Raw genomic sequence first — 8269 nt, forward strand, 5'->3', positions numbered from 1 at the left:
CAGATGGAGGGAGAGGAGAGGAAGACAAAAGACACAGCGACAGAGCAACACCAGGGGGAGACAAGATCGGGATGGGAGAGGTGCAGGGAGGTCTGAGCCAGAGGTCTGTGTGCAGAGAGGAATGCCCAGGTAGGCTGGCCTCTGCCACTCACAGGAGCTCCAGGAAACACTCAATGAATATTGCATGAAGATGAAATCTGAGATATGGATCCTCTCGGAGGCTTTGGCTCACACCACTTAAATATTGCCCTCCCACCTACCCTTTCCTCTCTCCATACACCTTTTCTTTCTTAGAGCACCTGGTATGTGTGTGTGTGTGTGTGTGTGTGTGTGTGTGTGCAGCGCAGGACTGGACTCTGGTGGCAAGGGACGTTCCAGCTCCCTCCTTTCAAGGCAAAGCCAGTCAACCTCATTTAAGCACCCTGCATGTGCAGAATCCTGCAAGAGAGGTGCAAAGGAATTGAAACATAGGCTTCTGGCTTTGGAGCACATTCAGCCAAGTTTCTGAGACCTGTATGATTTCAGCATTAGAAAGAACCTTAGAGGTCATTTAGTTCTATCTTCCCAATTTATAGACAAGAACACTGAGACCAGAATGATGGAAAGTTTTACAAAGTCACATAATCAGTCAAATGCACACATGAGCCCTGGCCGGGTGGCTCGGTTGGTTGGAGTGTCATCCTGTACACCAATAGGCTGTGGGCTTGGTCCCCGGTCAGGGCACATATCTAGGTCCTGAGCTCGATCCCCAGTCTAGGCGTGTATAGGAGGCAACCAATCCATATTTTTCTTTCACATCGATGTTTCTTCTCTCTCTCTCCCCTCCCCCCATCCTCTCTCTCTAAAAATCAATAAAATCATGTTGTTGGGTGAAGATAAAAAAAAATTTCTTAAAAAAAAATTGCCCTGGGGTCCATGCGGGAGGTGACAATTGATGTGTCTCTCACATCGATGCTTCTCTCTCTCTCTCCCCCACTCACTTCCTCCTTTCCACCCTCTCTTAAAAAAATCAGTGGAAAAAATATCCTCAAGTGAGGATATTTTTTAAAACAAAAAGCAAAATGAATATGCACACCTGGAATGCCTGGTAGCACAGCCAGTGGGCCCTTGGAAGAGCCACGTGATGCGATGGTAAAGCCTGCAGCAGGTGGAGAGGAAAGGGTGTGTCTTTGGCCTTGTTAATTTGTTTTTGGAAACTGATTAATCAGTTGACTTATCACTTGTAAAAAGGTGATAATAAATAATACCACTTGGCTTTCTTCACAGCAGTTGTAAAAATCCATCAAGGGGTGAGATAGTACTTGGAAAGCCATAGTGTGCTAACAGAAGTAAGTGCTAATCAATGAGGTGTGGCTGCAAAGGAAAGGACCTGAGGCACTGGGACTTTCAGGGCTGCCCAGCTTGTAAGCAAACTACGAACTTGTTAATGAGACCTCTGGCTCCAAGTTTGAATAGTACTGGGTTGTATGACTATACTCAGGCCTTGGTTTTGAAAATAGTAAACGGTGTATCTGATTTGATTGGTCCCATGTCATTCTCCAAATTTTTCTCCTCTGAATGACTTAGACTTGGTTGCTTTTAAAAGGAGACTCACCCATTCACAAGATGCCCTTCTACTTGAGAGCACTTCATTCACTCACTCATTCATTCACTCTACAGATATTTATTGTGCACTTACTATGCATGAAGCTCTCTTCTGGGACAGGCGAGACCTACAAGAATGTGCCACAAGCCCTGCGGGGTTGTTGGAAGCTGTTTGTGAAGCTGAATCTGGAAGGAGAATTATTGGGGTGCAGAAGTAAGGGCTCCCTGTAGGGGCATTTTTGAGGGGGAAGAAATTAAGGTCCTTGGGAACCTTTACTCTGAAAAAATGAAGCTTGTATCCGTGCTGTCCAATAGAAATGCAATGTGAATCACGTGTAATTTAAAATTTTCTAGTAGCTACATTATAAATGTAAAAAGAAACAAGTGGAATTAATTTTAATAATGTTTTATTTAACCCAATGTATCTAAAATATTACTTCAACATGTTATCAATATAAAAATGAATTAAATGATATTTGACATTCTTTTTTTAATCTCAAGCCTTTGAAATCCATTTTATACTTATAACTCATCTCAGTTCGGACTAGCCACATTTCAAGTGCTCAGCAGCCCTATGTGGCTAGTGATTACCATGTTGCACAGCACAGTGTCAGCTTCCAGCAAAGTCACTTCTCTGCAGGCTCCTCTAGGCCTGTGAGTGCCCCCCTGCCCCACACATCTCTCTGTTGTCTGCTTTGCTGAGTGGCTTGGTTGTCCAGCTCTTGTCTTTCCAGAAGGTGGCACTGTGAGCTTGCAGGAAATGGTGGTGGAGGTGGTTCTGATGAAGGGAGAGGGGGAAATGTAGTTGCAAGGGGGAGTGTGTGTGCCTGTGTATGTGTGATGTAAGTTAGTATCATGACCTTAATTATTTGGGTGACAATTAAGGTTAATATCTGTGTAATGTTTTATAAAAGTTCTCCTAAAAATGTACTGTCCCTACCAATCACCTGAAGATCTTTCATTTTTTAATTTAAATTTTATGTTTTCTTTTTTATTTATGTATTTTTAAAGATAAAATTGTGTATATTTAGGGTGTAGAGCATGATGATTTGGTATGCACATACAGTGAAATGATTACTATAGTCAAGCTAATTGACATATTTCTGCAGTTACCTGTTTTTGGTGATGAGAGTGCCTGAAATGTACTCTTAGCGTATTTCCAGTATTGAATCATGCTGTACATTAGCTCTCTAGACTTATTCATCCTGCATAACTGAAACTTTGTTCCTTTTGACAAACATCTCCTTATTTTTCCCAGCCCCGCAGACACTGATAAACATCATTCTACTCTCAGCTTCTATAAGTTCTATTCCCCCCCCCTTTTTTTTTTTTTTTGGATTCCACATATAAGTGATACAGTATTTGTCTTAGCTGTATGGTGTATTTCACTTAGCTTAATGTCCTCCAGTTTCATCCATGTTGTCACAAATGGCAGGATTTCATTCTTTCTCATGGCTGAATAATATTCCATCATATATATATCCTATATCTTCTTTATTCATTCATCTGTTGATGGACATTTGGGTTGTTTCTATAAGTTGGCTATTGTGAATGATGCTGCAATGAACATGGGAGTGTAGATGTCTCTCTCTTTTTATTTTATTTTATTTTATTTTATTTTATTTTATTTTATTTTATTTTATTTTATTTTATTTTATTTTATTTTATTTTATTTTATTTTATTTTATTTTTAAATATATCTTTATTGATTTCAGAGAGAGGAAAGGAGAGGGAGAGACAGAGATAGAAACATCAATGATGAGAGTCACCGATCAGCTAGCCTGCAACCCAGGCATGTGCCCTGACCAGGAATCGAACCCCGATTGCCTGGATCCTAGGTCGATACTCAACAGCTGAGCCAAGCCCGGCTGGGCTCTCTCTCTTTTTAAAAAATATATCTTTATTGATCTCAGAGAGAGGAAGGAAGAGGGAAAGAGAAAGGGAGAAACATCAATGATGAGAGAGTCATTGATCGGCTGCCTCCTGCATGCCCCCTACCTGGGATCGAGCCCACAACCAGGGCATGTGCCCTGACCGGGAATCAAACCGTGATCTCCTGGATCCTAGGTGGATGCTCAACCTCTGAGCCACGATCAGCCTTGCAGATGTCTCTTTAACATATTGATTCCATTTCCTTTTGATAAATACCCATGATAGTTCTATTTTTAATTTTTTGAGGATCTTCCATACTGTTTTCCATAATGCCTGTGCCAATTTCCACCAAGAGTGCACAAGGGTTCCCTTTTCTCCACATCCTTGCCAACACTTGTCACCTTTTGTCTTTTTAATGATACCTATTCTGACAGGTATGAGATGATAGCTCACTGTGGTTTTGATTTGCACTTCCTTGATGATTAGTGATATTGAGCATCTTTTCATATATCTGTTGGCAATTTGTATGTCTTCTTTTGAGAATTGTCTATTCAAGCCCTTTGCCTGTTTTAAAATTGGGTTATCTGTTTTCTTGCTATTGATGCTTGAGTTCCTAAAAGGGAGATTCTGATTCAGTACTAAAGGTAATTTAGGGTGGGGTCCGAGATTCTACGTTTCTAACAAGCTCTCAGATAAAGCCTTGATCACCATATTTTATGTAGCGAAGTTCTGTAAGGAACTTTAACATGCACCATCCTTTCTGATACAATGATCTTGTGTGACAGACATTGCAGTTGACCCCATCTTATCAGGTAAGAAATAGAGGCTCAGTGAGGCCGAGTTACTTGCCTAAGATCATACTGCTAATAGGAAGTGAGGTCAGGGATAGACCCAGGTATTCTGGCTCCCAAGCACGTCCTTTCCGCATCGATTACATAAATTTCCCAGGTGGTATAATGTGGCTCCATCCCATCAACCATCCTTCCTCTGTGGGAAGATAGGTGAGCTTTTTTTTCCACTTTAATCTTCATCCTAGGATATGTTTTTATTGATATTTTTAGAGAGAGAGGAAGGGAGAGAGAGAAACATTGATGTGAGAGAGAAACATCGATCAGTTGCCTCCCATACACGCCCTGATCAGGGATGGAACCTGCAACCCAGGTAGAAGCCCTGACTGGGAATCGAACCCACAACCTTTTGGTGTGCGGGACGACGCTCCAACACACAGAGCCCCCCGGCCAGGGCTGTGCGTGAGCTTCTTGCTCCGAGACCTTAAGGGAAGCTTCCCTCTCGCGCTTCTCGCAGTTACGGCGGGAACCCTCCTCAGCCTCGGCCCTCAGTTCTTCCTAGTGAAAGGGACTGTGAGGCCCTATTGGCTGCCAGGAGAGCCCTGAGGGCCTGAACAGAATCCGATGACTCCGGTGGGTACAGAATATTCCAGCTGAAAGGGACCCTCGGGGTTATGCTGTTCAACCTCCTTATTTTGCAGATGAGGCATCTGAGGCCTTGTCTCAGGTCAACACAGGACAAGATGGAAAATTCCCATAAGGTCGGGCACTGGATTGGATTTCTAGAAAGAACAAACAGGAGAAGAGAAAAAAAGGAGTTCAGGTTGCTCTTCGGATCAAAGTTGGGGGGAAAAATCTAGTTCTAATTGTTATTTATTGGGAATATAGACTGAGCGCAAGACTTGAACAGGAGCTGCCCCCCAGGCCGTGTGAAGGACGGGGAAGGTGCTCCGGCGCGGGAATGACTTTACCTGCTGAAAGGACGCAGGGAGAGGGTGGTCCTGGACTTCGTTGGCATAATAAGTGACGGGAGCAGGAGAGTAAATGACAAAGGCCCTGCTGAGACACCAGCCACCCTTCCTGCGCTTCCTTCCTGCGTCAACTCGCAAAGTGCATTAACTGGCGGAATCGGAGAAGGGAGCGTAGGCATCGGTTCCAACCCCTCATTTTAAAGATGAGGAAACTGAGGCTGAGGGAGGTGAGGGATTTTCACCAGGCCCCACACATAGCTGGGTGATGGTGGAGTGGGGCGCCCGAACTCCTGCCGGTGGTTTTCTCACAATACCATGATTGGAACCTTAGGTTTCCCTTGGAGCTCTCAGTCTCTCCTCTTTTCCCCAGCACCATATTTATTTATTTATTTTTCTGTTCCTTAAAGCTTGTACCAGAATGCCCTGCTTGACAGGGAAGGTTGTGCTTTCAAAACACTCTTCCTGGGCTGACGGTTTACTTTGGTATGTCCCCCTCCCCCCTCAACGCCCCCACAAAGAAATCCCCACTTGGCTTTCCACGCTCTGCTCTCCTGCCTTCAGCCTCTGGCATCAACAGCCTCTCCCTTTCCACTGTTTCCTCCTCTCCTGCCTTTCCTCCAGTTTTGAAGAAAATCTGATTCTGTTACTCCTTGAAAACAAGGCTCTCCTATCCCCCCCCCCCCCCCCCCCCCCCCGTAGAGGTTTGATTTACTCACACTCAGCTCAATGGCACATTTTCATTGCTGTTCTGGGCAGGAACCCTTTCTGATTGGATCCATTTATTTTTCCCATTTTTTCTCATTTCCATATCCCCATAGACAATCATTGTAATGCATTTAATGCGTTTGTGAGTGTTGTTGCAAACTGAGTATTGTTTACGCACAGGCACTTTACAGTGTATGCAAAGGTTGTGGGGGGCCTCATCTTGCTTCTGACCCTTCCCTCGGCACTGTGAGAAAGACTCACCCCGCCGCTCAGCAGCATCTAGTTCGAGGCTTCTCACCGAGGCTGGCTGCTTCATTCCCTACCCCTAAAGATGACACTTCCTCCGGGTCTGTCTGCATTTGTTGCTTCCAGTTATTGCGCTGTCTCCCCTAGCTCTCTGCCTTCCTCATTCTCCAAGGCCCCGGCGGTGCCCTCTCCAAGGCCCCGGCGGTGCCCTCTCCAGGCCCTGGCGGTGCCCTCTCCAGGCCCTGGCGGTGCCCTCTCCAAGGCCCCGGCGGTGCCCTCTCCAAGGCCCCGGCGGTGCCCTCTCCAGGCCCCGGCGGTGCCCTCTCCAAGGCCCTGGCGGTGCCCGCTGGCTGGTTTAGATCTTCCAGCTCTGATTTCAACTGGTTCCGACAGGCTGGGGACTTCTTAACTTCCATGACTCTGAAGTCCCCTCAGTCTCTTATTTTTTTCTCTCTGTTTTTAGTTCTATTTAAGTTTTTCCTGGAACAAGCTGATTTTTGTCTTGGATAAACCTTTACAAAAAATAGTTTTAGATTGAGAAAAAATTGCAAAGACAGTACAGAGTTCCCATATACCTCACACCCGACTTCCCCTAAAAGTAACATCTTATATTAATATGGTGCGCTTGTTGTAATTAAGGAATCAATACATTATTATTAACTCAAGTCCATACTTTGTTCAGATTGCTTTAGTTTTTACCCGGTAGTGTCCTTTTCTGGGCCAGGATCCCGTATTACATAGAGTTATTATGTCTCCTGAGGCTCCTCTTGTTTGTGGCATTTTTTCAGATGTCTCTTGTTTTTGATGACCCTGGCAGTTTTGAGGAGTACTGGTGAGGTATATCCCTCCACTGGGATTTGTCTGATGTTTTTCTAATGATTAGGCTAGAATTGTGGGTTTTGGGGAGGGAGACCACAGAGAAAGTGTTGTTTTCATCGCTTGGCATCAAGGGTCCATGAGGTATCGCTGCTGACGCTGACCTTGACCACCTGGCTGAGATGGTGTTTGTCAGATTTCCCCCCTGGCATTAATCTTTTATTTCTCTCCTTTTCTCTCCTTTCCTACTCCTTAGAAGAAAGTCACTATGTACAGCCCGCGCTTAAGAAGGGGAGTGCATAGCGCCACCTCCCTGAGGGCAGAGGACCTACACCGAGTCCATGGAATTCTTCTGCATGAGAGATTTGTCTCTTTTCCCTATTTATTCGGTTATTTATTTATATATTATGAACTCATAAATATTGGTTTCATACTTTGGGTTGCCTTTCTTTCTTTCTCTTTTCTTTCCTTTTTTTTTTTCTCTCAAAATGATACACTGGGAGCCCGGCCGGGCTTGGCTCAGCAGTTGAGCGTCGACCTAAGATGCAGGGGTTCGATTCCCGGTCAGGGCACATGCTCGGGTTGCGGGCTTGATCCCCATTGGGGGTATGCAGGAGGCAGCCGATCAATGACTCTCTTATCATTAATGTTTCTATCTCTCTCTCTCCCTCTCCTTTCCTCTCTCTGAAATCAATAAAGATATATTAAAAAAAAAAAAAAGATCCACTGGGAGCTTTCAGTTGGCTCATGGTCCTTTGACATAACCCATCATTGTGGGCTTAAAAAAAATTATTTTTAGCATTTCCTTACTTTCTGGCACTAGAAGATGCCCTATGCTCAACTTGTATATTTCCTGCCCCAGTCTTAGAATACGTCATTTCTCCAAGGAGTCCTGGTTCCTTTAAAGTGAGAATGGTATTAGAAACCAAGTTCTGGGTGCTAACTGTGCTCTGGTCACTTATTTTTCAACCCACTGTTTCTTTCCCTTTATGTAAAGTTTCCTGTTCCTTGCCCATTGACCATGGGGGTTTCCCAAGAATTAATCACACATTCAAACCAGCAACAAAGAGTCCTGACTCTGCACAAGAACTTGGCAAGAGATCAAACATGGATAATGCACCATCATAAAGTTTATGGCCAAGTGTGGGGGATAGATGGACATGGAAACCTAAAAGTTAATCTCTAAGGAATCCCTAAGGAACTAGCGATTAATTCAGACTGTGGGGTCTGGGAAGTCTCTGAGCTGGGAGTTGAAGGAAGGAATGTTCCACATTTCTTATAGTCTGT

Source organism: Miniopterus natalensis, chromosome 11 (genome assembly GCF_054644295.1).
Source record: "Miniopterus natalensis isolate mMinNat1 chromosome 11, mMinNat1.hap1, whole genome shotgun sequence".
NCBI lineage: Eukaryota > Metazoa > Chordata > Mammalia > Chiroptera > Miniopteridae > Miniopterus > Miniopterus natalensis.